We start from the raw sequence: 25,752 nt of genomic DNA, 5'->3' as shown, positions 1-25,752 counted from the left end.
TTTCAAATGTCACTTCTGAGACTAAACTGAAAGTGAGGATAATACTTGTTTTTGTATAGTATAGGGTTGTTGTAAGGATCAAATAAAACATGTTAAGCACTTTATATGATTTATAGCAAAATGTAACCCCCCCTACAGATTAAAAAAAAAAGAATTATTTTGATGAATGAATAAACCTGATCCTACTTTGAGAACCAAAATTTTTGATATCTAGTGGATGTTCAGCTGATACAATGAAGGGGAAAAAGTGTTGGATTTAGAGTTAAGACCAAGGTTTAAATCTTGGATCTGCTCTTATTACTAATGTGGTCTTTGTGAGCCGGAGAATGTCTTTGTGCCTCAGTTTTGTTGTTCAGTTCTTTCAATTTCGTCTGATTCTTCATTATCCCATTTGGGGTTCACTTTGTAAAGATAATGGGGAGATTTGCCTTTGCCTTCTCTAGCTCATTTTACAGATTAGGAAACTGAGGTGAACAGCGTTAAGTGATTTGCCCAGAGTTACATAGTTTTAAGTGTCTGAGTCCATATTTAATTACAGGTCTTCTTGGTTCCAAGCCCAGTATTCTACTCATTCCTAGCTGTCTGAGGCTTTGGATTATTCATTTACAAAATGAGAGAGATTGGACTTGAGGCTCTCTAAGGCTCCCTTGAGCTCTAAATTCTGTGATCCTGTATGTAATACTTTCTTATAACCAACTTAAACTGTCTGATAGAAACATATTTACCCAAATTCAGATTTGATACTTACTCCAGCTTAATTATTCCAGGACCTTACCAAAATGGAAAAGAAATATATTATAGAGTGTTACTTTTTAATAATGCATTTAATAATGACTGCTTATTTCCCCCTCTTAATTCTGTCAGTTACAACAGTTTTTGAATAGACTGTTATCTGCCCACATTTGGGGAAGGGAGTCTGAATTGGTGGAAAATCATGGCACCCACATGTGCTTTTTGATACTGTGATTTCTCCATTGAGAATGTGTTTACTAACAGTACTAACCCAAGAAAACCAGCTGAGGTTCCATTTCCAGTGTACTTTCCTCACAGTGTGGTCAGTGATTCAGCAAGTGTTACAGGAGTTCAGGGTGAAATGCCAGGTGCTATTTCAACAGTCCTTCTTTCACAACTCATCAGGGTGGAGCCAGCCCTCAGAATCCTGATAAGGTTACTGGAACTCAGTTCCTGGGGTGACCAAGTTAACATCCTCTAATCTCAGGCTTTCCAAATGCAGAAGGTAGTCACAGGGACCTGCTTCCTATTTTTGGCCATAGGCTACTCAACCACAAGCTGCTTCATAAATCCTTCCTGGAAGATATTGTTCACTGAATTCTTGTTTTAATATTACCAGGTTAAATTTGCAATTGGCTAGCATATTCTGTCATTTGCAAGACAGAGTTCAAGGAACCCAACTGAAAGGAGTGCTGTTCATTACACTTACCAAGGTGTGTGTATGTATGTATATATCTGTGTGTGAAAAACAGAGACAGAGAGAAAGAGAGAGACAGAAAGACAGAGAAGAGATAGGAGAGAGGAGGGAGACCAGTTACTGAGACAGACAAAGACACACACACACACACACACACACACACACACACACACACACACAGAGAGTCAGAGAAAGAGTGTGAGAGAGAGAGAGAGAGAGAGAGAGAGAGAGAGAGAAAGAGAGAGAGAGAGAAAGAGAAAGAGAGAGAAAGAGAGAGAGTGAGAGAGAATGGGATCACAGGATTATAGATTCATAAAGATGGAAATGCCCTGAGAAGTTCAGCATCCTTTTTATACAGGTGAGCAAAATAGAACTGGAAGAGGTAAAATAACTTGTTCAGTGTAATATAGGTTTAGCCAGGATCTAAGGTCTAAATCCAGGTCTTTAGCCTCCAAATCACTTCACTCTGCTCCTTTCATTTGTAGAATTTTCAGTTATTGTCATTGTTCTTGATGAGTGACTATGACATAGAGAATATACACATTTCCATTGAAAAGCTACTGCAGAAGATAATTTTGTTATACCTTTAGTCATTTCCCTGCTTTAAGAAGTAAAGGTCATTTGAACATAAATGTCGCCATAAAGAACTACCTGATGGTGTTTTCACTGAACATGATCAGGGGAAATATGGGACTGAATATTTGGTACTAATGGATTAAATTCCCAGCAAATTAATTTTGTTTAGGACAAGTAGATTAAATCAGTTGACTTTGTTAGGCTTTCACAGGATTGTCATGTTGTTATTGCTGATCCTATATTGTTTTATTTTTCAACTGATATGAATACCATTCTTTATCAATTATAAATATTTAACATGAAAAATGCAAATAGAAGTACAGAAGAATTTAAAATACTACCAAAATGCATATAGTTCTATCTCATGGATTTATTAAGAGAAAACACCATTGTATAGATTCTTTACTTTTGCTCCAACACTTTTTCTCATACATAATTAGCCTCTAATGCTGCTCATCTCTCTTAAAAGACTAACTGTCTGATCTGAGAGTCAAGGGTGCATGTTAAAGATATATCAGTGATTTCCATTTTAAATCTAGTTAATATAAAACACCATACATCCTGAGTAGTCTCAGAATGATATGTACTTACTTTTTACCTAGTATATATATGTATGTATGTATGTATGTATGTATGTATGTATACACACACACACAAACTAGGGGCAATAGTCAGGAAATTATATAGAATAATCCTGCTTGGTTAATCAATTTCAAATCAAATTGGTATTTTTCCTTTTGCTGATAGAGTTAATACTATATATAATAGAATTGTATCTATATCTACTTCTATATAATGTGTGTTTGTAGTAAAGTACAAAGACTGATGAACTTGATGTCAGAAATTGCTGAATTAAAATTCTATCTCAGACACTTTGAAACTCTATGATGCTGGGTGAGTCGTTTAACTACTCCTTGCTTCAGTTTTTTCATCTTTAAAATGAAATATCTACCCAATAGTCTTGCTGTGTCTTAAAAAAAGATAAAAAGGGGAAGTATGTACCCCATGAGGGAAGGTTGGACTTTCAATATGGGAGGGGGAAAGCCTCTGTCACAGTTTTGAGGAACAAATGATAAACAAATAGAAAGACAACTTCATAAAGCTTAAAGCCATATATAAGTGTTAATTAATATTATTGTAATTTCTATCATTATTATCATTATTAGGTGGTGGTTGGTACTGATGTTTCACAAAAGAAAAAAAATCCTATTGAAAAGAAGCAAATAAAGAAGTAGTTACCTATAAGGTGATTGTAGCATATGCATTTTAGGTAGTAAAATTCCTTTGGTGAAAGCACAATTTTTAGACTACATAGAGTTTACTTTAAGTAAGTGGTTAATTGGTTTCAAGATTAGGTCTGAGCTATAGTTTTAGTAGCAAGAAAAGCTGATGAGGATAAGATGCAAGGCAGCACAGTGGATTGAGAGTCAAAAGATCTGAGTTTGAATATCACATCTACCATTTACTACTTCCTTTATGAACTTGGATGAGTTACTCTATCATTTTGGGCCTTGGCTTTATCATCTGTTAAATGAGATGGTAGTGTAGACTAGAAAATCTGTGAGGCTGAGGTCCCTTCTAACACTAAATCTGAGTCAAAATATATTAAAAAGTACCTATAAAGGAAATAGAAAGCATATATCTTGGACCCAAACCCATATCACAGAGAGCCCCCTATGTTGGAGATATAGCATCAGTAGCAAGAGACCAGCTCTACACTCTGAAAATGCTCAGAATTCCTTGGCTGACTTCTTTCCAATGAGATCAGTCTTGTGGTGCCACCTGCATTTGGAAGATTGGTCCCCAGGGCGAGATGACATCATTATGCCAACACCGTCATGTCTCCCTGTTGTGATACTGAGTCAGTCAAACTGGACCCCGCCTTGTCCTGGTTCCCATTCTTCTGACTCAAATCCATGCCATTTCCATTGATACTCCTTTTAAAAATAAGAAATTCTTTAGCTCTAATTAGCTTCTTACACTTATTTATTTTAACACACTAACTAGTGAGAACAAATATTAAGTAGGAAACACACCCACAAAAATTACATGAAATTTTGCCACTTAAATATAAGCTTCACATCTAGAATTCCATTTGTAAATTCTCGTCTTCTGTGTATTCCATATGTGAAGTTGATCTGTGTGTCAGAAACAGGTGCCAGAAAATTGTCACCACAATCTTGGACAGTTACCTGGAAGTACACATTACAGATTGCCCTAACTCTTTTGGGATCTGTGTTCTAGGCAGCCAAAAAAAGAAAGAGAGAAAGAGAAAAACCTGTTCTGGGACCATCACTTTTCCTCAGACTCAAAACATTTGAAAGACAAAACTTAGCATGTTAATTCTAGCCTTTTCTGATATGTGCAGTGGGGGTTTCACTACTACCATTGAATATACTACCAGAGAACCACTTGAACCAACCACAACATTTAGAGTACTTTCATAGCCTTTCTATTTCATTATTATTTATTCAATGAAATGGAACTGACTACTGACGATTCACATATACACAATTAAGCTCTTCTATCTATTTATAGAATATGCAGCATAATTTATATTTTTCAATGTTGTACTCAGATATCTGATTTTAATAGATACCTGATTTTAATAATTGAATTCTATTTGAATGAAAAAATCTGATGAAATAATTTTGACTTGCATTTAGTCAAAGCACATTACTATTACCAAAAGGGCATCCACTCTGAAAAAGGATGCAACTAGGTTTCTGTTTCTCCTACTACCCCAACCTCCATTTTGACAAGTTCATTATCATTTGATAAAAGTGCTAAGTGTAAAGAAATTTTAGTTATTGATGTCATATTTTAGAAAAGTTACTGATAAAATGGATATCATCAAAGGAGTATCTACTTTTAAAAAGCATTAGTTGTCTTCAAAACAATACAAGCAAATTAATTTCTCAATCTCAGACTTGGATGCAATTTCAGATTTCATTTAGTCCAACAAACCCATATAAAGGATCCCTTCTATAAAATTCCTGGCAAGTGGTCCAACAAGCTTTGTTTGATCACTTATAAGAAGAGGAAGAGAGCAACCCATTAACTCTAGATGAAGTCCATTTCACCTTTAAATAAATCTGTCATAAAAAGGCTTTTCAATCCTACATTGACTTGTCTATTAATTTTACTCTTTACTCCTACTTCTGTACTATAGGGACAAGTACAGGAGTATAAGTCTAACATCTCTTCCATATGACATCTTTTAAAATATTTAGCGATATCATTATATCCCTCTAATTCCCTTCTCTATACTAAACATCTCCATATGAATCATACTGCTTCCTCCCTGGTCAATGATTAATAAATGTTTTTTCAGCTGATTTTTATAACATGATTTCAAGACCTTTCAGAATCTTGGCCACCTTCCTCTGGATGATCTTCAGCTTATTGACAACCTTTCTAAAATGTGATTCTAAAAAATAATTATCTCTTATATTTACCAATGTAAGCAAATGATAGGATACCTAGGTGGTTCAGTAGATAGAGTACAGAACCTGGAGTTAAAATCTTGAGTACAAATCCTGCCTCAGTCATTAACTAGCTGTGTGACCCTGGTAAGTCACTTAACCCTGTTTCTTCATTTGTAAAATGAGCCAGAGAAGGAAATGGCAAACTATTACAGTATATTGTCAAGAAAACACCAAATGGGGTCTTGAAGAGTCAGATATAACAGAATAACAACTGAACAAGAAGAAAGAATAATGACAAGGGGGCAGTTGGGTGGATCAGTGAATTGAGAGGCAGACCCAGGGACAGGAGATCCTGGGTTCAAATATAACTTCAGACACTTCCTACCCATATGACCCTGGGCAAGTCACTTAACACCCATTGCCTAGCCCTTGCCATTCTTTTGCCTTAGAACCAATACATAATATCAGTTCTAAGACAGAAGGTAAGTTTTTTGTTTTTAAAGAATAATGCCAAGTCCAGGTTAATAGGTAATATTTAAACTTCCATATACATGAACTCCTAGAAAATACTAAACACATTTATATCTTGTTTTACCCTTGAAAAAAATGTTTTGCTACCTGGAACTCAGTAAGTGAAAAATCCAAGATTTCTGCAATGTGGATAATCCCTTGTATCTAAACTCCTCCATTAAGGCAGTCCATCAATGCTTTGGTAGACAAATTCTAGGGAGTTGCCTAAGACACAAGGAGATTTGCTTAGAGATATGAAATGAGTAATCTCAGAGGCAAGATTTGGGTCAGACATTTCTAGATTCCAAGCCCAGAAATCTATCCACCATTCATCTTATATATAACAGGAGAATTATACTCTCATTTCATAGGAGAGGAAATCATATGGCTTGTCCATCATCATTCATCTAATAAATGTCAGAACTGAGACTCAATTGCTAGTTCTCTGATTATAAGTCTACTGCCATTCCACTATATAAACTTTTAATAGTAAAGATAAATGGAAAATAAATGGAATGCAAATGTATTCAAGGCTCACATGTAATTTTTTTTCATTGGTCAAAGGAAATACATTTTCACCATTTTTAATATTTCTTACTTCATTTTAGAAGGGTATATTTGAGGGAAGGAGATGATAATAAGTTAAATTATTCAACAAGTGAAAGGGTCACTTAATATGAAGAACAACTCCAAATGACTTCCTTAGAGATCCCCTAAATATATAGTATTGAATATCTTGTGGACAGCTGAATCACCACTGGTTCTGAGATGCTATTTCAAATGACTCAGAGCAAGGCATTCTTTTGAGAAATAATATCTGGGTATGACATGACTAGCCAGCAAAGCTTCCTAGGTAAGGACCAGGAAAACCCAGAGCCAGATAGCTATCTTCAGGAACTGTCTGATCCTGAATCACTCTTGCATAAATGAAAATAATGTTTTCCCACCTTGTGTTCATTAATGAAGAATCAGATATGGATTTCTGTATTTTTTCAAAAGAGTTACTGAATAATAACTTAGTCTATTGAATAAAATCCATTGTTGGATGAATGAATAATTAAAAAAAAACATTTATTAATCATTTACCAGAGAGGAGGCACTATATGAAGGCCAGAGGATAAAAATGCAACAAAGAAATAGTTCCTGTCCTCAAGGACCTTACATTCTATTTTACGAGGGGAGATTGCATGTTGTGGGAAAAGTGGAGAGAGAAGATTTAAGTCTCTGGGATGAGAGGAATTATAGGATAATTCAATGGCAGGCCTTTTCTAGAAGGAAGGAAAGTATTAATTTGAATCAAATAGCAAAGGGAGGAAAATGGGCAGGTTGGAGAAGGGAGCATGCATCCAGTCCAGTGACAAGAAGATGATATGATCACGTGGATAATTATGGCTGGATGTATGGACTTTCATTAATCAACATTGGTTTTAGGTTTTGAAGAATTATTTTTCAAAGTATTCTCTGGAAAACTTTATAATTTAAATATATATGTGCACATGCCTGTTTGTAACTATGTTGACAAATACAAATCTATTATTATTCATGGTTATATATTCAATGAGGAAGCTTAGTGGTACAGTGGATAGAGCACTGGGCCTAAAGTTATGAAGATTCATCTCCTTAAAGTCAAATCCAGCCTCAGACACTTAATAGCTGTGTGATCCTGGGAAGGTCATTTAACCTTTTTTTTTTGCCTCAGTTACCTCATCTGTAAAATGAGATGGAGAAGGAAATGGCAATTCCAATATCTTTGCCAAGAAAATCCCAAATGAGATCCTAAAAAGTCATATATTACTAAGATATATTCAATAAAGTTGAGTTTAACACTAAATTAGCAAATACTGAACTATTGCTCCTAGGAGAAATGAAAAGTTAGGTTTCTGTGAACCTCTGGTCATGTGTTTTTCATCAATTGATCAATATACAATCTTATCTGATGTGTTTCTGTTTGAAAAAATATATATATATATATATTTGTTATAAAAAATGTGAATTTCTACTTTTCCTAGGTATAATGTATTGATGATTCATTAACATTGAATTCACAGCCAAGAACACTACAAAGCTTACCTAATGCAAGTATCTTATCTGAAAAGCACATCATAGCCTTCTTGTGCTTAGGAGCATTAGATAGCACTTCACTATGATGTTTGGGGGCCATTTTAAATAGTGAAATCACCAACAAAAAGCATAAAAATGCAAAAAATGTGGCACTAAGTTGAACACAAAAAAGGACACTTGTTTATTGTATGAGACCTAAAACAAGATGGAAGTCTGAGCATCTCTTTACTCAAACTCAATGGGTAACATGGCGTGGTTGAGTCTAATTTTTCCACATCTTTGTACATGTCTGCAGAATGATGGCAAATGCACACAAAAGCACCATGAGTATTGATATGGGGGTTATAAATACATGTTAGAAATTAGGTGAATTTCCAAATATGGAATCCTAGAATGAGGATAGGCTGTACCTGTAAATGATGACATTCGTTGTTCATGACTTTTATGAGTTATAAAAAACTTAGCTTATATTATGCCATTTGACATGGCGGATAACATTTTACAAATAAGTAAACAGAACAAAGAAAAATTAAGTGACTTGCCTATGGTGAGTAAAAAGTGCAGGAACTTGTCTGTTCTGACTTTGAATATAATACCCTTTTAATCATATCATATTTCCATATTCTTTGGCACATATTGCAATATAGAATAGGAAAATCTGGTACTATAGTAAGCAATATTTGGGGACTTAAAATTGCAAAGTGTTTGATATGCTGACATTCATATATATACATATACAAACATATATGTATATATATTAAACCTTTACCTTCTTTCTGGGAATTGATATTAAATATCAATTCCAAGGCAAAAGAAAATTAAGGCAATTGAGGTTAAGTGATTTGCTCAGGGTCACATAGCTAAGAAGTGTCTGAGGTCAAATTTAAAACCAGAACCTCACTTCTCCAGGCCAGGTTTTATCTATTAAGTCAACCAGCTACCCACTTCCATGCCTAATATCATTTTTGAATTGAATATGATCTTTAAAAAGTTTTCAGAATAAAGCTAGCTTTAAAGTCTGAATAATTAAAAATTAATTTTCCAACCTGTCTTCTTTTAAGAGAGAACAAAAGAAATAATTTATTTTTTCCCACTCCAAGAATGGTAAGAAGAAAAGAATAAAATATTAGCTAAATATGAAATATTTATAAAAATATATAAAATATATAAAAATAAAATATTAGCTAAAAATTAAAAAAAAAGCTTTTTTTCCCCTTCCCCTCCCCTCCTTTACCAAAGGAACACCTCCACCTCTTACACAACAGCAATCCTTCTGGCTCATCTTGATCAGCTTGTAGAATCAAAATTAAACACCTGTGTGTGAGTTATGTTTCAATTGATAACAGGTTTTCTCTTCTGAAGCAAATAAAACATATGGCATCTGATTCAGTAACAGCACACCCTCAAATATTTTAAGTAACTTCTTGATTTTCATAATTCCAGGCTACTCTCGTGCTTCCTTTTTTCCCCCTACCTCAATTTCAAAATCACTAGGTATCATATGATTATTGTAAAGCTGTGCATTTTGCAAATTTACCTCAATTATTATTAGCCTTTGCTTTTTCAGCATGAAAAATAAATTCCCCACAGTGGCCATTCATTTGCCTCTCAGCACGTTTGAGTCCCTTAAGAAACTTGTACATACTTCCCCTTTGCTAGGAGAGATGCAGTTGCTTTCTTCTTCTTCTTCTTCTTTTTAATGTGGCAGCAAAAAAAATGCAGAAATATATATTTGGGTTCCCAGGAATGTGGATTGTTTTCACAGAAAAGAAAACCACTAGAGATTAGTAGGTAAGTATCTTGGGGGAGTGAAGAAATCCAAGCATTCCCAGTAACTTGCTGCACTATGCCCTCATTCATTCCCTCTGGCTAGAAATACTTGGGGGAAAGATGCCAACCCATTAGCATTTCCAGGACTGTACATACGTTCTTGGAAATACTTTCTCTTCCAGAGATAGAACTTCTGGAATGATCACAAGAAACATTGGGTACAACTTTACTGGCTCTCTTTAGGGACCTGGGGGGATAGTTGCACAGATGCTCTCTCTGAGCCACCTCAGAGATACTCTGAAATGCTTGAGCATCTGTAGTTTAGGGATGGTGTCATTAATTGACTTTCATTTGCTGAAGAGTCTTTGCAGAAAGGCTTCTGCCATAAAAATGACAGTGCTTACACCTTCCTTCCCATGGAATCTCTGAGGCCTCTCCTTACTTAACAGATTGCTAGGAGCTGTAGTTTTGCCACTGGATCAGGACAGTGAAAATTCTTGGCAATGCAAGCAATAACTGAAGAGAGGAGGAGAGGAACATCAGATTCAATTGAAATAGCAGGGAGAGCTGTATGTGTGCAGTAGAATAAAAAAGTACTTGTCAGCCCTGTGGAAGGGATGATTCAATTGTGAAATCATTGAGACTTAAGGGACTTTTAGAGGTCATCACCTTTCCCATCCCACCCCCCACTATTCCCCTCATATACCTTCACTAGAGCCACACATGAAAAAACCTTTCTAGACATTTAAGAGTGTAATCTATTTTAAAAGAACTCCAGAGAGGGAGATGCTAAAATAGCATATTTTTGTATGTGACAATCCTTCATGCCAGAAAGTTCTTTCTATCTCAAATGCCTGTCAAACTATCTTCGTTCACTAGCTAATCTTTAAATTCAATTGGGGATTATCCATTAATATGGGGATCTGAACCTAGATTTTATAAATAATGTCTTTAAGAATTTATTAAATATCTTCTATGCTCAGGCCTAATTTTAAACACAAATTCCATGAGTATCCAGTCTTTGATAATAGTATGGCAGCATGGATGGTGTGGTAGGGTTGGTAAGAGATTTTGTTGTTGTTATTCATTCAGGTCCAACTCTTCAGGTCTCTGTTTGGAGTTTTCTTGGGAAAGATACTGGAATGGTTTACCATTTCCTTCTCTAGCTCATTTTACCAAAGAGGAAACTGAGGCAAATAGGGTCACAGAGCTACTAGGTGTCTGAGGCCAAATTTAAACTCAGGAAGATGAGTCTTCCTAACTCCATGCCTGTCACTATATCCACTGAATGACCTAGCCATGATGGGTAAGAGACGATTTGAGTTCAAATCTTGCCTTAATACTTATTATGGAAAAGTAGGAAAACAATGAACTCATGTAGTTAGAACTGGAAGGAAATAGAGACAATTCATTTCAATGTCTTCATTTTGCAAGATGAGGAATTGAAGTCCAGAAAAATAAAATGACTTGTCCAAGGTGATAGAAAAAACTTTGAGCATAGGTCTCTTATTCTCAGTTCAGGCAGTTTTCCACTGCTTCTCCATGTGCCTAACTCAAGTTTGGAGGATTTACCTACTAAATCTTAATTATGTTGTGTCCTTCATTCAGGAAGGGAGTTCCCTACTCAGTTCCTGAAATTACTCTATCCTCAATCTCTAGCTCAGAAGTTCTTAAAAAAATTTTTTTTGTCTTGAAAAATTTTATTTAGTCAATTTAGAACATTATTCCTTGGTTAAACGAATCATATTCTTTTAATCCCTTCCCATAGCCGACACACAATTCCAATTCATTTTACATGTGTCCTTGATCAGAACCTATTATCATTTTGTTGATGTTTTCACTAGGATGATCATTTAGTAGCTCAGGAGTTCTTAACCCTTTTTGTGTCATTAAGCCCTCTGGCTATCTGGTAAAAAAAGTGTGTTTACTCCTCAGAATCATGTTTGTAAATACATAAAATAAAATTATAGGATAAACCCCCAAGGGAATACACATATATATTCATACACATGTATGTACATATGTATACAAAATAGACATAATTTATGAACTGTGTTGACAAACTCAGCTCTAGTTCAAGAATTCTAATTTTTATGTGACATAAAATGTTTTATAAGTACCCAACCCTTCTCATGACTTAACCATGAAAATTCATCCTATATTTTTACTTTAGATCTCAGATTCCCTCTATTTTATGTTTAGTCCCAGGAACTAGAACAAGGCATGAACAGAAGATAAGAAGCATAAAAAGTGATGAAATTGGAGCCAGGAAATCTGGTTATAACTGTGGTCCATTATCTAAGTCATTTAACACTTACTTCTGTTCCTCAGTTTCCTCATCTTTTAAAATAGAATTTGGGAAGTTGACTGAATAATTTCTATCATCTTTTCAAGACCTTAATGTAGGCTCACTAATCAATAGCAGACAAGTATGTTTTAGACACTAGACTTAATGGGAAATACAAAGACAGAAATGGAAGAGCCCTCTTTGATAGGGAACTTGCATTCCATAGTATCAGAAAATATATACATATATGATAGAGATGGTGAACCTTTTAGAGATGGAGTGCGAGCCCCCCACCCCACAACCACCCCACCCTTCATACTGATTGCTGTACCTTCTGCTCACCAAATGCTGGGAATTCTTTCCCTCTCCCCCTTACCCTATGCAGGGGAAGGAGGAAGCATTTCCATTGGATTGCTGGGAGGAGGGATGGGTGAAGTGAGGAATGTTCTCAGCATGTGTAGAGAGAGGGAGGGGAGTAACCTGAGAACTCTACTCCCCTCTAGCTCTGCTGCCTATGAGCTGCCCACCTTATCCCCAATGAACTCTGATTGGGCTGCCATACAGAGCAATGGGTGATGTGAAAGAATGTCAGAAGGTTTGGTGGAGAGAGGGAAGGGAGAATCTCCACTCAATTCCTTCTGTCTGTCTAGTAACAAACTGGGGGGAGGGAAGGTGGCCAAGTTGCTCATAGAGAGCACTCTATATGCCATAGATTTGCCATCACTGGTATATGAGTACATAGAGACTAGATGCAAAGTGAATACAAGGTCATTTGTAAAAAAGACTAGCAGCTTGGAAATTCAGTAGAAATTTTTTTTTAGAAAGTACTTCTTGAGTTGGGTATACAAGGAAGTAAACAAGTTGAAGTTGAAAACAAAGGTCATTCAAATATATTAAAAAGTGAACCCTTAAAGAAATATTGTATACCCACCATATAAATGTTGATGACTAAAAAATTCAAGTTCCTTTCTTGACATATCAACAAAGTTTACATTCAGTGAGATTATCCTTTCCTTTCAATAGGGTAAGGTAATAGGAAGTTGAATGGGATAGTTAGAATGTTTTAAATTATAAAATTTTCTATTATTGCTTGCATTGGCTTTTGATGCAAAAAAAAGAATAACTCACAAACAAACAAATCATTGAATGCACCATTAATTTTTTTAATTTCAGTTTTATAAATATATCCTGTGAAGGAAAAATTGTTCCTACCTAAGAATTCATTACTAAATGAATGCTAAGAATGTCAAGAAAAATAGTGTTATCAAATGCATGTATCTATGATATTACTATTATTATGCCCATAACTTAATGTCTTAGAACTATATCAGCATTTTTCCTTACCATGGATGCTCTTACATAGCATCCTTTGGTTTACACAATATTCACCCCTGCCATAGTATTGATGCAACCCCATCCTCAGAACTAGCACAACCAAAGGGACTGTCCCAGGACAACCCTGTGACTTACATGGGTGGGATGTGGATTCAGCTACTATGGTAGACCTTGATAAATCTATGATCTAGTCCATTTAGTCACATTATTGTTTTTATTTGCAACTATCTTACCAATAGTTACACTAATTCAAACTGAGCAGTGTACAGAGAAATCTTCTGTGAACGATTGGTATAAGAGGATTCAGCAGATCATTTAAGGAAGCCCAGTATGTTTTGTGACATCATCATGACATGATGAAAAACATCATGTGACAGGCCATACTGCCCAGATGTCCTCACACCTTGTGTCAAAAACCTGAAAATATCTTTTGTCAGATTGATAATTAGCTTTTGTCTCTGGTTGTTCTCAGTTATATTATCTTGTTGAACTGCATTCAGAAGACTAGAGATGGGGCCATTCTGCTTCCATCCACATCTATTTTTAGATGACCTCCCATTATTGTCATTAATGGTGAAGTATATCTTTGCCTGCATTTCAAGACTCTCCACTTTCTCAAACATATAGAGTAACTTATAAAGTCTAGAGCAATATTACTGGAACTAGACTATTAGAATGTACAGCTGAAAAAACTTATGGAGGGTCGAGGTATTAAAAAAACACACTTTATATTGTACTTAAGAAAATTAAGGTATTAGATATGTGAAATATCCAAAAGTCATACTTTCTCCCAACTAAAAATTCAGATTTGATTCAAATTCCAAATCAACTCACAACTAAAATCATTATTACTCTATTTCTGCACAGATATTCTTCTTTTTATGTTTTTAAGTGATTACTTCTAATTTCTTATCTTGTTATTTACAGACTGTGAACTTGCCTGGGAATAACTCAGTCATAACCAATCATGAGACTTGTCTAGAAAATTTTCAATAAGTCAAAAATACATGTTATTTTAGTAAGGAAATAATACTCACAATCAAATGCCCTCATTTACATCTTCCCAAAACATTTGTTTGATGAAGTATTACGATATCCTGTAGTTCTGGCATATTTTCCTAGTCTTAATTCTCCCACTATTTTTAAAGGGAATTTTTCAAGTCAAAGGAAGTGAAACATACCAAGACTCTGACTCAATCGGGTTCAGGATTTGAGCAGGTCCAATGGGAAAATAATTATAGTGTAAAGAATAAAAAGGTTTCCTTTGGGAATCATTCTATAATCCAACATATATTTGCAAAAAAAACCTTTACTGATATTTAGTCTAAACTTTTCATTTTTATATTTATTTTTCCCCAAAAAAGGAATAAAACAACTGACAAATTTCACTGTAGTCCACACAAACTTCCGGGATCTTTTTCTTCTAGTCTCTTATCAAACAGGATGCGATAATTTACAGAATCAGAAGAAAAGCCTATTTTCATGATCCCAAAAGCCACACAATCACTTACATTTCATGCCCACATATCTTTATTTTATTTTTTTGTCTCAAATGAAATTCAATTCAATTGTTTTTTCAGTGGTGTCCAACTCTTTCTGACCCTATTGAAGTTTTCTTGGCAATGACAGTGGGGTGGTCTGCCATTTCCATCTCCAGCTCATTTTACAGATGAAGGACTGAAGCAAAAAGGTTTAAGTGACTTGCCTAGCATCACATAGCCATTAAGTGTCTGAGTCTTCCTGACTTTAGGCCTAGCACTCTAGGCACTACACAATATGCTTTATTGATACACCTTTTTTCCCTTTCTAAAGTATCTAAAGAATACTTTCCTGAAAAATCCTGAAAAAAAGTGGTTATTCCAAATATTGTCCCTGGTATCTCATATCAGTTTTCATCATGGAAGATAGCATTTACATTCATCTTTCAATCATTATTCAGCAGTCATTAATTATTGTACAAACCAACCAGGATGTCCTATTTTGCTCATTGAAGGGAAAAATATTGTCTTCTCCTGGAAAATAGTATGCTACATGATTAGTGGGAAGCTGATTAATTCAAGCCCACTTCAACTGAGAGTATGAGGCCTAAAGGAAAGATTCATCAGATTCATCTCTCTCTCTCTCTCTCTCTCTCTCTCTCTCTCTCTCTCTCTCTCTCTCTCTCTCTCTCTCTCTCTCTCTCTCTCATATTTTATTTCTACCATTGTATATGGAAACACAGGTGGTAGGAGAAGAAATAAAATTGCCTCTTGAATTTGAGGATTTTTGTTCCATAAATCTAATTTTTCTTTTATTGGTCACTTCCACAAAGTGACTTCTCTTTTATTGTTTTATACCTATGGGGCATTTCCCCCTACTACTTGCCTTACAAAAAAGATTCTCATCAAATAGCATGTATTCACCAAGGCATGCCATATCTCTACTTTGTACAGAAGAAGGATAATCACATTTTATGCTCTCTGCACAATGTAAGAACAAAATACTGGCAAGTGTTTGGTCATATTAATTCTTCCTCATATACCTTAACCACTCAGTTCTCCCATGAGTTCCTCCTCCAAACTACCTCAGACACACAAAGATGGTCATACCCTTGATCCTGACTTCAAGAACATACCTCTATAGCTTCACAAATTATGAAATTCCCTTAATCAATAATAATTTATTGCCTTTTTCAATCTGTTCCTCTACCTTTCCTAATAAAACTTTAATATTAATCTGCATCATGACTGCTAATCCTTTGACCATTAGGTTCTTTCCCAGGCCATCTTCTCTTCTCCATATCTTGACCCTTTGTGGAAGCAATTCAACTCTACAGTGTCCTGTTTTCTTGAATCTTTAGCCTCCTTACCATATCAAGGATTGAGATCAAACAAGTCTCTACCTTTGGTCACTCCCATCATTCTTCAGAGAAAATTATGCAATCTTTCAGACCAGGTCCACTACAAATTCATTTTATATTACTTCCTCTGGGTCTTTACTGCTTCTTGCCAATCCTATACTATCTGCCTTAACAACTCACTATTCCATCCACTTTTCCAAAACTTTTCATCACTCTTCAAACCTCCCATGTCTCATCTTCCCCTCCTCTCTCAGCTGATAATCTTGCTTTGCAGTTTACATAAAAAATCAAGACCCTTTGTTGTGAATTCCCCCTTCTCTCCTCTCCCTTACCTCTTATTGCCTAGCTGCCTTCTGCTTCCATTTCTCCTTCACCCTGCCTCTAATGATAAAGTGACCTTACTTCCTACCAAGGCCACTTTTTTCTTTTTTCTTATTTGTCATTCCCCTCAATCCCATCTCCTCCAACAGAGAGCTTCCTCTATCATCCCTAATATGTCATGAATTCTCTTGTTTTTTCTGAGAATTTTTGTCATGCAAAACACACTTCCATATGGGTTATGAGAGAAAACTCATACAAACCCCCCAAATAAAGCCATGAATACAGTGATGTGAAAGACAACTCCAACAGTTCTTGCTCTGGAAGTGGATAGCATTCCCCTCACAAGTCCTTCAGGATTGTCCAAGATCGTTGCATTTCTGAGAGTGACCAGGTATGCGCAGATAATTAATCATTGTATAATATCGCTTGTCTTGTGTACAATGTTCTCCAGGTTCTGCTCATTTCTCTCTGCATTAATTCCTGCAGAACTTATCAGCTTTGTCTAAAATAATCCTGCTTATCATTTCTCATAGCACAATAGTATTCCATCACCAACATGTACAATTTGTTCAGCCATTTTCCAAATGGTGGGCATCCCCTCAATTTCCAATTCTTTCTTATTTGCCCTTATTAAACATTAAAAATAAATAAATATAATCCTTATCAGAGGAATGCAAAGTGCAGAAAAAAAATTCCCACATTGACTGTGACTGAAAATTAATCTCATTCTATATTTTAAGTCAAACACCTCTGTTAGGAGGTGAGTGACATGTTTCATTTTTCAGACCTCCAGAGTCATGGTTTATCATTGCACTGATCAGTTCTAAAGTTACTCAAAGTTATTTATCTTTATAATATTGCCATCATATAAATAACAACATTATCTTACTTCTATTCATTTCACTCCACATTAGTTTGCTGAGGTATTTCTAGATTCCTCTGAAACTGTCCTTTTTGTCATTTTTTTCTGGCACAATAATATTCTTTCACATTTATATGTCATAATATCTTTAGTTATTTTCCAAATGATACTTACCTTTACATCTTTATTTAATAGTATTATCTTACATACATCCTGTTCCTGCAATAGAAATAACTAGTGGTGTAACATTGTGCCTCTACATAGATTTCTGCTAGTCCTGCTCCCTAGAATGCACTTCCCCTAGATCTCCATCTTTTTGATCAGTTTCTTCCTTTAAGGCTCAAATAGCATGCTATTTCCTCCATGAAGATTTCTCTAATCCCTTCCAGATCTTTTTTTATCTTCTTTAAATTTAACAAGGTCTTCTTGTTCATATCTCTTCTTTGTTTAAGTATTTTCTAGTTTGTATTGTACTTATTTGTTCAATTTTCTGTTCTCCTTTAGTATTATACAATCCTCCTACAGGTAATGAATTATGACATCATTTCATTTTTTATATCACCAGTGCCTAGCACAAAATTTGTCCACATTATAAGCTTATCAAATGCTTATGAATATAATTAAAAATAAATTAACATTTCCCAACATGTTTTTCCCATCCCCAATATAAAATTATGCTCAGAAAAATCTTCCCCTACAAATATGGCCCTAGAACTTCTCAGCAAAAAGGAAAAGTTCAAATCATTGCTCAGGCTTTTATTTAGGCCACGACAAGTATTTCAGAGTAGATAGAAGCTTTCTTTAAGTGGTATGAGTAATACCCTAAGTCCATATATTATTCAGGATAATATATTTTTCCCTTAAAGCATATTGTAGTTACCCTGAAAATATAATGGATTCATGCAAAAGACTCTCAAACCATTGTTATAGTCTTTAGATAATCTAAATAAAAAAGAAACAACAAACAAAAAAAGTTAGAGACCAAACAATCACCGTGTCCAATCATTTGTTCCTTGCTCAGACTTGTGGTCAGCAAAGCATAGACCATAATGGACAACACAGAGAAGAGAAACTGTACACAAATAAATCAATATTGTATCTTCTGAAATTGTCCTTTCTCTACTCTGTATAAAGTTCTGATATCATCCCATAACTGCTAACTGATATACGGAGGTTTTATCTCACCCTAGTTCTGGACCAGAGAGCAGCTGGAGTCATTCCTGGCCCTTATTACATCTTTGAATTAGAAGAGTTGGGTATAAAACTCAAGTATATTCACTATGTCCCTGGGTGATTCACGATTTCTTTCCCCCACCCCCAATACCTCTAGAAGATTAGGTGTTTACAAAATAGTTGTTGATCTGTGTTTGCAAAGAGAACATTTAAACTATGAGTTCCCACCTACTAAAAAGAATCACAGATATGGACAAAATTTTTTTTAAACTTTTTAAAAGAACTGAACAATTAAAGCTATACCGCTGACTTACAACAGACTACAGTACCACTTATCAGGATTTACTGGAATCATGGTGTCAATCAGTGGTGGTTAAATGGAGTCTGAGCCTACTGACTATTGGTCACATGAATGGAAATAACTAAGGAGTGTTAGGCATGTGGCAAATATAGCCCCAGATTAACCAATACGCATCTGAAATCATTGCTTACATTATAATAAAATAGCCTTTATATGGGCCCTTGTCGTACATTGCCCAAGGCAGTTCATGATAAAAATCAGTACAGTCAACACAATAAATATAACAATGTATTTTTAGAAATCATTTTTAAGGCAGATAATATTATAAAATGGAAATGAGCTAGAAGCTAAATTCTTGCATAATAGCAAGTTATATGAAGGGAGTTAGTGCTCTTCAGAAAACAACCACATTCCCAAACGTAAAAAGACAAGGATTTAGAGAAATGTTGCTAAAATAGCAATTATAAATTTCTCATGCAAATGTTTAATTATTGTGTAGTCATTTTTCAGTTGTGCGACTCTTTTTGACGCTATTTGGAGTTTTCTTGGTTAAGATATTGGAGTGGTTTGCCATTTCCTTTTCCAGCTCAATTTACAGATGAGGAAACTGAGGCAAGTAGGGTTAAGCAACTTGCCCAGGGTCACAGACACAGTGTCTGAAGTCAGATTTGGAATTCCTGAAGGTGAGTCTTCCTGACTCCAAACTAGGTCTCTACTGTGGCACATAGCTGTCCTATATGTAGATGTAGAATCATAGGTTTCAAGCTGGAAAGGGCATTAAAGATCATCTAGTTAAGTCTCCTTATTTTACAGATGAGGAAATTGAGGCTCATGAAGATAAATTGACTTGAGGAAGGTCACCCAGGCTAAGTGGCTAAACTAGGATTGAATTCAAATCTGTGTGACTCCCAAATCTGTGACTCCCAGTCTAACATGCCCAGGTCAGTGATCTTTCTGCTCATTATTAGTTTTTCCACAACCTCAAAACTCACAGGGAAATCATGGGAAACTTTCTTTCATGTACCATTCAAATAGGTCTTAGACTTTCAATCAGGTTGATGATGAAGCAATATTATTTGTGCCACTCTCCCATAGTACCTGGGTAGTATATGCTTCAGTGATTTCTATAATCCTCTTTACATCCTGACCTCAAAGTCCAAGGGTGGACCTCTTCTCTCTTCTTCATTCATTGCTATTCTAGGTTAGTCTAATTGCTAGGACATATACAATGTGGGAAGGTTAGGACCAGCTTCTAGTGTGGACTGATTGGTAGAATCACACTAGAGAATAGTTATTGTTCTAGGTATAAACAGATAGTTTTATGTGAATTTATATATGTGTGTATATATATTATATAATATAAATAATATATTACATAATATATTTTCCCTTAAAATATCTTGTAGTCACCCTGAAAACATAACTGACCCATGCAAATGACTCTCAAGCCATTGTTAGTCTTTAAATATTCTAAATAAATAAAATATTCTAAATAAATAAATAAAATATATTTCATAATAATCAGAATAAAAGTAGAGACAGTGCAGTGACAGAAGCAAATTTATTTCATTTTATTTTATGTTATTAAATCCTTACCTTCTGTCTTAGAGTCAATACTATGTATTGATTCCAAGGCAGAAGAGTGGTAAGGGCTAGGAAATCGGGGTTAAGTGACTTCTCCAGGGTCACATAGCTAGGAAGTATCTGAGGATAGATGTGAACCCAGGACCTCCTCTCTCTGGACCTGACTCTCAATCCACTGAGCTATCCAGCTGCCCCCGAGAAGCAAATTTAGACCTGAACCTAGACATAGAGAAACCTGTAGAGTGGTTTAACCAAACTGACTTCAATCATCCAATAGGATTCTTCCTAAATTCCAAGGCTTCTCCTAGTGAACCCAAAAACTTCATGTTCACCTATAACTATAGAAGATGATACACAAGCTTGCTGTAAGAGGCAAGCTTTAGACATTTCTTGAATCTCACCCCCATTAAAGAAAATGACCTATTCTATGTCTCAGTCCTTAAGGTCTTGCTAAGTGATTGCATTAGAAGTGATAAAATACAGTAGAATGAATACACTGGTTTTTGATTCAGATTAACTCTCTTGAAGTGTTAGCCCTATCTATATGAACTGGGATGAAGTCACTTTAATTCTTTGGACCTCACTTTTCTCACATATAATGGTGAAAAATAAAAAAAAGACAAAAAATAATAGCAATACAAGAACAACAACAACAACAAAACATACTGTCTACCTCACAGAACTGTTGTAAAAAAAGGGGTATAAATGGAAAAAGTGCCTGAAATTTCATTGTTTTAGTAATTTCTTGAGTGAGGAAAATAGCTATATTAATAAAGATTAGGACTGCCTCTGCATTTTTACTGTCTTAGAGAGTTGCCTTGAACATTGAAAGGATAAAATAATTTGACCAAGATTACATAGCCAATATATGTCAGAAGGAAAGAGTGCATCTTTCTTGGTTTTAAGTTTGGCTCTCTACACTAACCAGTACTCTCCCTTTCTGCAAAAGACAAACAACATTGTATGAAAAACTATTGGTTATAGTTAACTGATAAATTTAATTAAGATAGGATATTAACCTCTTTATGCATTAACTGAATTTTCAGGGGATATCAATGTTTTTATTCCAGAGGGGTAGAGGAGAAACTTCAGTCAGGTTTCTGTTTCAGATACTTTGAGGTAGTAGGTGCTTTCTCTGTCTTCCAACTCTGTTTTACCCAAGTCCATAAAGCCAAACCCAATTGAAACTAAATATATTTAAGGGATACAAGAAAAGATAATTACAAAAGTAGAATGCAGATTGAAGAGAATAGCTATGTGAGTGCCAAGATTAGCTCAAGTAGGGTGAGAGGAAAAAAAAATATATGTATATATATATATATATATATATATATTACTTCCTTAATGATTCATATTCACATAGGTAAAATTTTAGAAATCTTTTCTAAGGAATATTTTCAAATCTAAAATCTTATTTCATAAAATGTCCATGTAACATCTCTTGATAAATAATGAGCTTAAGCAATAACATCTTTATTTTTGTTTAATATTCTGTACTCTTGCATTTTTTGTAGGTAAATTCTATAAGGATAGAGTTGATTCTTCAAATCCTAGTCAGGAAAATTCACTTGAAAGCTTTGGATTAGAGGACATAAGGTAGTTTTCTGAGCAGAGAGCTGATGCCCAACTCATGAGGAGGCGGTGTGATCCACAGTACCAAGCCACATGGACATGAACAGATCTTCCTCCAGGTGTCCACCACAAAAAAAACGCACAAATGAGGAACAGGAAGAAGGTGTCCCCAAAGGAGAACAGGAATGATTCTACACATTTGACAGAACCAGAGAGTTCAGAATGAAAATTTGTCTAGATTAATAAAAAAGAAAAATAAACAACAAAGTAACTCAGTTATCTATCTATCTATCTATCTATCTATCTATCTATCTATCTATCTGTCTGTCTGTCTGTCTATCTGTCTATCTGTCTATATAACAATTATCTGCCTATCATCTCTACTTATCTATGTTGAGAGATGCATATGGTTATATATATATATATATGTGTATATATATATATATATATATATATATATATATATATACACGCTATATGCTTATTCCTCCCCAAACCTTTAAGAACTAAAAAGGTCATAATTAAAAATTATTCATTCAGAAAAAAACTTGTTCAATGCTTCTTATAAGTAAAGCATTGTGTTATACACTAAAATAAATGTAACCCAATAATTCCATTATTCAGGAATTGAAGTTATAAATGTGATACAAAAGTACAATATGGAATTATCAAAAGTGAATCTGATAAATCTCTGAGGAAATAAGGAAGATGGACTCTCTGTGTGTTGGAGGAGATTGGAAAGATCTCTCAGAGGAGACTGAAAAAGTTTGGTCCTAAAGGATAAATAGGGTTAGATAGATGAAAAATGCCGTTTAGATATAGAAAGAGAAAGAAGAGAACTAGATTAAGTAAAAATTTGAAGTAAGAAAAGAATGTAAAATGTTTGTGAAAAACAGTGAAGAGACATATTTTGGTTGAATTGAGAACTCATAGATGGCTGTAACAGAAATTAAAATTGTATAAGTATAGTGGAAACAGATTATTGACAATCTTGAATTCTAGTCAGAGGAGTTCAGATTTTATTATGTAGGCAATGGGTAATGACTTTTAAGAAAGATTAATGACAATATTAAAAGACACCATTTAGGAAGACTAATAATTGTGAAAGATAGAATATTGCCCGGGGTAGATTAGGGCAAATAATTAGTAGGTCATTGTAATTAATAAACTCTGAGATGGAATACTGGTCTCCTAAGATACAAGAGGACATAAGAGGTAAGGGGAGAAAACATTGAAAAAGTTGATTCAGCAATATTGGATGTATGACTTGATGTGGAAAATGAAGGAGATAAAAAGTACTAAGAACTCAGGTAACAATAATGCCATTGGTAGGAAGTACTAATCAGGAAGGAAAGTCAATTTGTGGGTTTCAATGTCAGCTATAATGAATAGAAAGCAACAAAAAGTATTTCACACAGAAATATAGTCTAAGCAAATAAATATTATTATACTAGAGCCTGAATGAGAGAACAGAGTCAACATAAATGTTCAAGGATCATTTTTAAACAGATGAATTGTAAAGTTAGAGGAAAATCAGTTCACTGAAGAGGCAAGTGTAGGTAAAAGGTGACTAAGTAACAAACCTTAGAGAAATCTTGAAGTTAAGAGCCATGAAAAAGTCCATCAAAAGATGGATTCAAAAAGAGTGTAGAAGGGAAAATAATATATTTCCATTAGAGAAAAAAATGTCAAGATGAAGATACCCAACGTGATCAGAGATAAGGAAAAAGGACCTAATTGTACAAAAATATTTTCAGCACTTCTTTTTGTAGGGGCAAAGAATTGGAAATGTATGGGATGTCCACTTATTAGAGATTATACTCCAAGCTATAGTATATGGTTGTAATGGAAAACCACTGTGCCATAAGAAATGATGAAGAAGATGAATTCAAAGAAACCTGGAAAGACATATGAATTGATGCAAAGTGAAGTGAGCAGAACCAAGAAAACGGTATATACAGTAACAGAAATATTGTACAATGGTCAACTGTGAAGGAATAAACTAAACTATTATCAGCAAAACAGTTTCATCACTAAGGAATGCATGATAATAAAAAAAGAAAAATATTCACAGCCAAAGAAGAAACTGTTGGAATCTATTGCAGATCAAAACACATCATTATTCACTTTATTTCCTTCATGAATTTTTTATTATATATGTATTATATGTATATGTAATGTAAATATATTGAATGAAAACTCTCATAGAGCTGATATTGGACTATTTACCATCTCTGAGCTGTGGGAAGGGTGAGAAAGAGGGAGGGAGAAAATCTGAATCACAAAAGGTCAGAAAACAATTTTCAAAAATTGCTTCATGTAATTGAAAAATAAAATTAAATTTAAAAAAGCCAATACCAAGGGTTATATAATTGAAGAAGGATGAGACAAGATTGTGTATCAATTTCTCTTACTCTACTCCCTCAAAAGAAAGAAATCTATGGTGAATTTCAAAAGTGCAATTTTGATAGCATTTTAATGAGACAGCACAATTATAATTAGTTAGAAGGGAATGATTGGTGAGAAGTACGAAAGAAAAATAGAATACTTATTAACAGGTACCTAGAAAAGGAGAAATCTATACAATTTCAAATATCTTGTTGAAAAGTAAAATTTAAATTTCAGTGAAATAAGCAAATATTTGACTGCATGATGTCAAATAGCAAAAATCTAAAAATATCCAAATTATTGACTGAAATTTGCATTATGAATTGATTTGAAATTTTGTAGTCAGCCATAGTTCTCAATGCATTAACTAACATGTAATTAATTTTCCTTATATAAGTTTCTTGCATGTCTATATAATTAAAATGTTAAAATAAACTTTAAAATTTGTACATATAGATTATCCATATACTTAAATTCCAGAAGGACTTACTCCAGTCTCTGAGCAAATACTCTAGTGTTTGCCTGGTATATGCTGCCTCCCCTTATAATCAGTTTTAGCTATGCTAAGAGAATGAAAGCCAATTTTAATATAAGCTTAAACAAAATGTAATTAGGTAGTTAATTCTGCTGGGAATAAAAATCACACATTTTAAAATAAAATAGAACTATCGAAGATTCCTCTGTGTAACTGGGTAGACTAGTCAATCGAACACCCAGTCTTTGAAGCAGGGGCTGTGTTTCCTTCTCTGTTGCATATCTACATGGAGGCTTCTGACACTGTTTCCAAAAATTCATGGTGGAATGAAAAAAAAAAGGAATTTGGTACCCTAACATGATTCAGATATTCTGGGTTATTATTCTGTTGGTTTACTAAATTGATAAAAACATATAAATTATAATTTTTAATTAATTTAAATTTTAAATTACTAAAAAAGTAAAACATTTTCATTGGCTTCTGAACTAGAATCTAAGATCACATACAACAAATCCAATGGAGGTACTCTAACTCCTCCTCTCCCTTGCTATAAACACCTGGGTGAGGAGCCCCACTGGATCTTGGTCACAATGTAGCCATGAATGTGTTAAATGTATATTTATGGTTGGACTGAAATATTTAATTAGTGGTCACCAGGGATTTAATTTCTAATTCCCACAATGAATTACTAAAGTAAAATGGAATTTATAGTAGTTTATTTTTACAATAGAGGGAAGATAATAAGAAAGAGAGAAAAGGGAGAGAGAGAGAGAGAGAGAGAGAGAGAGAGAGAGAGAGAGAGAGAGAGAGAGAGAGAGAGAGAGAGAGAGAGAGAGAGAGA

The 25,752-nt window shown here is 34.5% G+C and overlaps 1 long non-coding RNA gene across 1 annotated transcript in view; it reads left to right on the top strand.

Annotated features, from left to right (window-relative positions):
* LOC103096738 (uncharacterized) overlaps positions 1–22,323 on the top strand; it is a 32,352-nt gene extending 10,029 nt beyond the window's left edge. The window contains exons 2-3 of the long non-coding RNA XR_008911189.1: positions 19,706–19,833; positions 21,991–22,323. This is a non-coding gene — a long non-coding RNA (uncharacterized LOC103096738). The remainder of the gene's footprint in view (positions 1–19,705; positions 19,834–21,990) is intronic.
* Positions 22,324–25,752: the final 3,429 nt, after the last annotated feature.

This window comes from Monodelphis domestica, chromosome 4 (assembly GCF_027887165.1).
Source record: "Monodelphis domestica isolate mMonDom1 chromosome 4, mMonDom1.pri, whole genome shotgun sequence".
NCBI classification, from domain to species: domain Eukaryota; kingdom Metazoa; phylum Chordata; class Mammalia; order Didelphimorphia; family Didelphidae; genus Monodelphis; species Monodelphis domestica.
Note: the sequence above shows the minus strand (reverse complement) of the source record. Positions and strands in the feature narration are given on the sequence as shown.